Raw genomic sequence first — 7433 nt, forward strand, 5'->3', positions numbered from 1 at the left:
ACCCTCTGTCATTTGAAAACCTGTAGGGTTTGGTGGGGCAATCAAAGGCCTGCAGCACACCAGTGCGGCTTCCCAAGTGGCATTTTAGAGGCAGGCAACCTAGGGAACAGCCAGGCCGCTGGGCGGGAAGGTTCCTTGTGCTCATGATATGTATCTTGAATAGATTAGATAGTATGTATTATACACTGGGTAAGAAATCACAGCCCACCCCATTGCAGGACCACTTTGAATCTCCACTCTCTACTCAGCTCAGTCAGATTTTCTTGGACCGGTGCCAGGCAAGTCATGCCTCGGATACAGAGATAAGGAACCGCCAGCCAGTAAGTGTAGCCTCCAGGGACCAGGACTCAGCGGCTCAGGAGACACACACGGTTGGTGGTCCAGTCTGCCTCTCCGGGGGACGGCCCCCTCCCTCCGCAGCCTGGGGTCCAGGTGGGGAGGACACTTCTGGGGGTGACCTGGAGACCCCGCTGGCCCTGAAAGCCATCTGCAGGCGCGATGCGCAGGGCGGGCGGGCGGGCGGGCGGGCGCGCGGCTCGGCGGGGCGGGGAGCGCGGCTCAGCACGGCGCGGCCAGGGCGCACGGCCCCTCCTGGCTGGGGCTGCGCGCACGGCCGCCTGGCGCCCTTCCAGCGCGGCGCACTCACGCGGGCGGCCGAGGAGGAGGCTCCAGCCTGACTGACGCCTCTGGAGCCGCTGTCTCGGTCCCGCCGCCGCCCGCCCGGGGCCCTGCAGCTACCGCGCAGCCCGAGTGCGCGGGGGCACGCGTGGCATCACACGGACAGGTAAGCGCTGTCATGCCGCGAGCGTGGGCACTCGGGAGGCCCCTGAGGTCCTGGGGCGCGGGGGCTCAGCTCTCGGTGGAGCCTGGGTGGCGTGTGTACTGTGCAGAGGGCTCCGCAGGCAGCCTGGCACCCGGGACCCATCCCGGGGGGGACTGGTAGTCCGGGGCGTGGGCAAGGATGCGGGATGCGCGTGGGCCGAGTGCAGAAGGATGCACACTGTCCTGCACCCAGGGACAGGCGCCCTGGAACCCAGCTCGGGGAAGTAGCCCCTTGCTGGGGAATGGGGACAGTAGAGGAGCGAGTGTGAGTGTGTGCAAGGTAGTCTGGGGGAGATTTTAAAACTCGAGGACGTATTTGGCCACGAAGGCTTATTTCATACTCCTTTTCTTCTCTGCTTACCTTTGAGTCACACGCAGTAAGAGAGAGAGAAAAAAAGTTAGGAATGTTAAGTGTCTGCAGCGAACGCTTGGGTTGTGTTTGTCTTCTCCTAGGCCTACCATTGGGTGCCAGCGCTGCGCAGACGGGAGGGGGCGAGGTGGGGACAGATGCAGGCGACTGACTGACGCCGGCCTTGGGATGGGGAGGAGGAGCGTGGGGAGCCTTCGTATGGGTGGTTAATCGCCACACGTCTTCTTACGCCTTTTCCTCCCTCTCTCCCCCGACCATGGCAATTGAAAATGATAGTTTTGAGGTCCCCCGTTGGGGTATTTCTTGGCTAGAACCGGTAATCTTGAGAAATAACCTACAAATGATGTGGATCTCGTTTTGGAAGCAAATTGTATGTAATTCGGTTGAACGCACGCCACGGAACACTAGGAATTACTTTTAGTGGATCCAGTTTACAGTGACCGCGCGGTGGCTTGCTGGGTTCCTGTAAAAAATGTGGCCAGCAGGGAGAGCAGAGAATAACGGAAAGGTCTTTGGCCCCTAGTGATGGCTCTTCCTAGGCAGTTCCTTGGGAATATTTGTGGTTGTGAAATGTGCTAGCATGCCTGTCAATGAGAGGGAATGCCCTCGGATGCTTACATTTAGAAACTACTCATCTATATTTAAAAGGGAAGTAAAAATACAGCCCAAACACACTCTCCAGCAGCAAATGACCAGGATTCAATGCTCTGCTTATAGGAAGTCGGGAACACGATTTTGGATCACTTTCAAGTCTGTGGTTGGTAATCCAAGGACATCACAGATAAGAAACCGGTGTGGTAGTTTATAAACAAGGAACATTTAAAGTATGATAAGATGAACAAAGCGTCAAGTAATATTTCTGAAAATAGTTTCTAGTGGTAGGTAAGGCTCCTGGATGGCAAGTCAGCTTCCTGCAAGCCTCCGGGTCTGTCCTGACACTGCCAGAGTGCGCCGCCCCTCCCCGCCCCCCCCCCGCCCCCCCCCCCCCCGCGCGCCCCTTTTATGGTTGAGTGGCTGGCTTTGTCAGGGTGCTTCCCTACCCCTGTCAGCCAGGTTTGAGCTTAGGAGAATGCCCACAGAGTCTGGACCCAGCCAGCTCACTCACCAGTAGTGTTTTCTAAAAATCAAAGACAAATGAAGGTTAACCCCTTAGGCACCTGTCAAGTCTTTTAAGCATGAGATACTTGATGTTTTCTTTATCAAATGCTTTTTCCTCTTATTTTACATATGCCCCAGATAATGAGCAAATCAGAAGATATTCACCAGTATCAGCTACCGCGTCTCTGATAACCTAAGATGTAGGAAGGAAAAGAGGCATTTGCATTCCACTTTGTAGGAAACTTCACCAGAGATATACAAGCACTGAATGAATGTTAAATTCGGGTATCCTTTCTGATCATGTGGTCCGATTGGAGGAGAAAAAATTCCAAGAAATTATTCTTTCGCCTAAATAAAACAACTCGGTATCAGTTGTTGTTGTTTTTTTTTTTTTTTTTTTTTTTACCAATAATTGAATTCTGACGAATGAGAGTGCAATGCACTTTGCCAAGTTGGAGAGAGATGGTCACTGCATCATTAAGACAGCTGATGATATCTGACCTTCCCTCTCGACTACAAGAAAACAATTTTATCATGGTCTGCTTTAATATGCCCTAAATCATACTTCTCCAGGGGTGTGCTCCAGTAGTGGGAAGGTCAGGGTTATGATCAATGAATGTTCTGGGTTTTTATTTTTTGAAACATACGACATTGAAACCTAACATTTTAACAATGCTTTGCATAGACTCATGTTTATTTTTGTGAGCGCTTAGGAATTCAGAAACGGGTGTATCCAGAATAAACCAGTAAACTGGCTGTTTGTTGAAAGCATAAATCTCCTCAAGTTGTTGTAAACTCTGGACTGTTGGGTTTTTACCCCCTTTATCACCGTTGTTGTGAATTGGGAAACTGTCCTAAATCAAGGGTGGCACACGCGTACATCCTTGTTTTGATGGCGAGAACAGGCAGTGGTGTGCTGTTAACCTGATGCATATTTGTGTAAGAATAGGGGCATAGTTAAAAATAAGCAAATATTCCCTGTCCATGAACTAGCCCTTAAAGCAAATATTCCTCTAAATTATGTCTGTGCCAACTAAAATCATTAGGATTTACAGGTAATTGCCGGCATCTGATGTCATCAGGGCTGTGAAAACTGGGTGCCTGGCAACAGTTGGACCTCAGACCTCCTTGTCTGCCTCACACAGGGTGTCCTCTGCCAGGCTTATTTTCCCATGTGTTTCACTGCAGAGACAAGGGTGGGTTTCAGCTTTCCATGCATCCCCAGGCTTTCTTGAACTTAGGCTCAGGCCCAGGATGCGCCCCCCTCCTCACCTCCCACCACAACTTCTCATTTTGTAGACTCTGCCCGTGTGCGACCTCCAGGGAAGTTTCTCAGATCCCCTTGGTGGCAGGTGCGTCTTTTTCTCAGCCCTTAGCATCTCTTGTGTTGCTTAGCATTAGGTCGGCCGAGCGCTCAGTTATTTCCTCCCCTGAGGTGATCCTTACAGGAGGGGACTGTGTTTCATCTACCCTTCTTATTCCTTCACTGCTGACTGCAGCGCTCAGCTCAACATTCAGTCAATAAATAATAATTAAATGAAAAACTCTCTGTATTGAACCCGTGGTCCCCTCTGAAATAAAATCTATAAAAGCATTTCACCCATAAACTAGGTCTTAAAAGTCCATCTTCAGGAGGCAGGTGTTGAAGGGAGCTGAGGACTTGCGGGGAAATGGTGAGGGTCAGCCCAGAGGGGGAAGCATTCTGAGCTCAACCCATCCCAGGTGGACCCCCACATCCCCCCCCCACACCAGACTACTGTAGCTGAGTGTTATAGTCAGGAAAGCTCTGTGATAACTCTTTTTGCATTATCAGTTTTCCATATCAGATCCCCTAGAAATACAATGGAAGATTTTTTTAGGAAAGTCCAGGTTTTAATATAATACAGCCACCACACTAAAACTCTGATAGGATTTTAACAAAAAATTGCTAACAAAATCCACTGATGGCCCCTCCCTCCGAAGTCATATCGAAATTGATGATGTTTTAGTGTGTATGTTCAAACTCCTGATTTGAGCTTTTACCTTGTATTCTTGTCAGATGCTTTAATATGCACCAAGTTCTGTTCACCAAACTCAAATAGAGTTAATGCATGGCAGTGTGAAAACTAGAATCCACATACATGTCAGGCCTAGAAGATACAGCTGATTGTACCGTTTTGATTGGAAAGCTCTAATTAACTCCCCATCGACTTCACAAAAATCCAGGAGACTGCATTTTAAAATTTAAAGCCAGTTTGGTGTAAAACAAAGTTCATGAATATGAGGAGATGGGTTGTAGATGTGCACAGGTAAGAACTGCAGCCCTTCGGAGGTCACGATACTGAAAGCTGGATGCTTCTTTGTTCTTCTGAAGCCCATATTTAATGTAAAGGGAACAAGTGCAGCCCATGAAATTAATGCCCAGGAGGTTTACATAGCTTGGTTGTTTTTTCTAATCAACGTTTGAGTTGCCCATACAAAAGTGCTAAATATGAAGTCCTCTCTCTGCCTCACTGCTGGCCTCCACTCCAGTTCACTGTATTTCTTCTTTTGGCCTGTTTCTCTGCCTCACTCTTTCTGCCTTTCTTTTCTCTCTTGTCTGTGTCTCTCTGTCTTTGTTTATGTCTCTCTCTCTGCCCCCTGTACCCCCCATCCCTTCTTCCCTCCCCTTCTCTCCCTTAGCTATTTAAGAATTTCATAAACGTGATTTAATCATATTCATCCCTCCTCCAACTCCCCTCAGGTCCACCCTGACCTCTCTGGCCACCCAACTCTGTCCTCTTTGTTTTTGAACCCATCATATCAGTTTGTGCTGCCCATATACCCTTGGATGTGTGGCTTTCCACTCGAGTGCATTGACCTATGGAGGGCCACACCTTTAAGGAAAACTGACCGGCCCTCTCCTGAAGCTGTGTATCAACAGTCAATCAATATTCCTCAGTTAGGGGTGGGACTTCATGCCCACCTCTCCTTTCTATGCTGGATTTTTTTTTTTTTTCAGGTAGGGTCTTGCTATGTATCCCAGGCTGGGCTCATATTTACAGTGATCTGTAACACAAGTCTTAAATAGTCTTATTAATATAAAAAAGAAACAAACTTGAAAGCCAGGTATTGAGGTGAATTCTGAAAGATCAGAGAAGCAGAACAAGCCACAGCCAATCTCACCTCAACAGCTCCTCATTGGATCCTGTTTCCATGAATCTTCAGACTGAAAGTTCCTGAGTCCTCACCCGAATGGATCTGAGCTGAACTGCTGCTAAAAGCCTCAAAGCTTAAAAGCCTCTAGTTCCTGGTCCTCACACCTTATATACCTTTCTGCTTCCTGCCATCACTTTCTGGGATTAAAGGTGTGAGTCACCATGCCTGGCAGTTTCCAGTGTGGCCTTGAACTCACAGAGATCCAGGTGGATCTCTGCCTCCTGAGTGATAGGATTAAAGGTGTGTGCGTCACCATTTTCTGGCCTCTATGTCTATCTAGTGGCTGTTCTGTTCTCTGATCCCAAATAAATTTATTAGGGTGCACTATGTATTGGGGGGACACAATATCACCACAGTGATCCACTTGCCTCAACTTCTCGAGTGTGGCATTATAGTCATGTGCCACCAAGTACAGCTGAAATGTGGTTAATATCTAACCACTTACAAGATTGTAAATTCAAGTGACTGCTTACAGAGGGTCTGGAGGTGGTGGACACAGGAACACTTGGGGAACCAGAGGTTAAACTCCCTGATTCAGAAAGGGCTTTCTAGATAGAGGGGATCTTTTGCCTTCAAACCCAGCTTTAATCTGTAGACTCTCTTCCTCTATGTGGCTTAGTGCTTTTCACTTCAATCCCTCCGAAGCCTGTTGGGGCTGAGTGTGCGTATGTGTTTCATGTGCTATGGAAAGTACAGGGCAATGTGCAGGACTTTCTTAAGGCACGCTTGATGTGTGATGAATGTTCAACTGAAGTGTTAGTTTTTTTGTTTTGTTTTGTTTTTGTTGTTGTTGTTTTTTTGTTTTTCGAGACAGGGTTTCTCTGTGTAGCATTGCACCTTTCCTGGAACTCTCTCTGTAGCCCAGGCTGGCCTTGAACTCACAGAGATCCGCCTGGCTCTGCCTTCCGAGTGCTGGGATTAAAGGCGTGCGCCACCACAAAGTATTAGTTTTTAAACTTCTGGAGCTAATATTATCTGCTTTCAGAAAACAATGACAACCCAGGAAAGGATTCAGAGTCTACCTATTTTCTGCTTTGTGGTAGGGTGTTTGACCTCTCCCATTCACACTGCCTTATATATTAATGAGCTCATCTTTTTGTTTTCTGAGAATCAGAGAGAGCTGGCATTTGGGAGGAGCAGGGAAAGGGCAGGCAATTTTAAAGCTAGGACATTAGTACAGCTGGGACAGTGTGCGGCTTAAAATGATAGGGAGGTGAGAGCCTCGCAGAAGGCGGATTGGCAGATGCCCCCAGGAGGCAGCATCTTTTTGGCCTGGCACTAGCAGAGTACAAGGTCCCCACATCACAAGAGGGTCTTAGCAGACTGGCTGATGGCAGGGGAGACCGCGCAAAGCCAAAGACAGTGGCAGTAAACAAGACGGTGAGAAAATATGCCGCGTGCAGAAGATTGTAGGTCCAAGGAGCCTTTCTCCTGACACGTTTGCTTGCTTGTTTGCTTTTTCATCGTCCTTCTCTGTTCTCTGCCAGCAGTTGAGTTTCCTTCTCAGGACTGTGAGTGGGATCAGAAGCTCTGTGCACACGCGTGCTTCCCGATGGCTTATTGACTAATTCTGTGTTTACACAGGTTGGCCATTCGGTGCTGGCTGTTTGTAAACAGTGACAGCTGGTGAATTGATGTGATTTCAGAGACACGTCCTTCTCTTTGCTTTCTATTGTGATTACAGCTGAACCACGGGTAAAACACACTGTATAAACAGTTTTCTGGTGTTCCATGTGCTGATTTTTAAATGTGAGGATATTGTAGATGCAGCTTCAGAATATAAGTATGTGGGGTGATGGATGGTATTGATTCTTTTCACCTTTATTTACCCTATAACTACTGCTTATCCGAATTGCTTATGAGACCCCACCCCCCAACCAGGCTGGAGATGGGAATATGCCACAAAATAAGAAACAACATAAAAAATAAAATCCTGGACTCTACAGACAAGTTGACAGAGAGTGAA

The 7433-nt window shown here is 48.0% G+C and overlaps 1 protein-coding gene across 2 annotated transcripts in view; it reads left to right on the forward strand.

Moving 5' to 3' along the window:
- Positions 1-541: 541 nt before the first annotated feature.
- The window catches only part of Smad9 (SMAD family member 9), a 47945-nt gene continuing 41053 nt past the window's right edge, over positions 542-7433 (forward strand). The window contains exon 1 of one of the 2 annotated variants that reach the window (XM_006977563.4): positions 542-784. The gene's annotated coding sequence lies outside the window, so the exon portion shown is untranslated. The remainder of the gene's footprint in view (positions 785-7433) is intronic. The other variant, XM_042279049.2, reaches the window with a different exon arrangement.

The sequence above is a fragment of the Peromyscus maniculatus genome, chromosome 6 (genome assembly GCF_049852395.1).
Source record: "Peromyscus maniculatus bairdii isolate BWxNUB_F1_BW_parent chromosome 6, HU_Pman_BW_mat_3.1, whole genome shotgun sequence".
Taxonomy (NCBI): domain Eukaryota; kingdom Metazoa; phylum Chordata; class Mammalia; order Rodentia; family Cricetidae; genus Peromyscus; species Peromyscus maniculatus.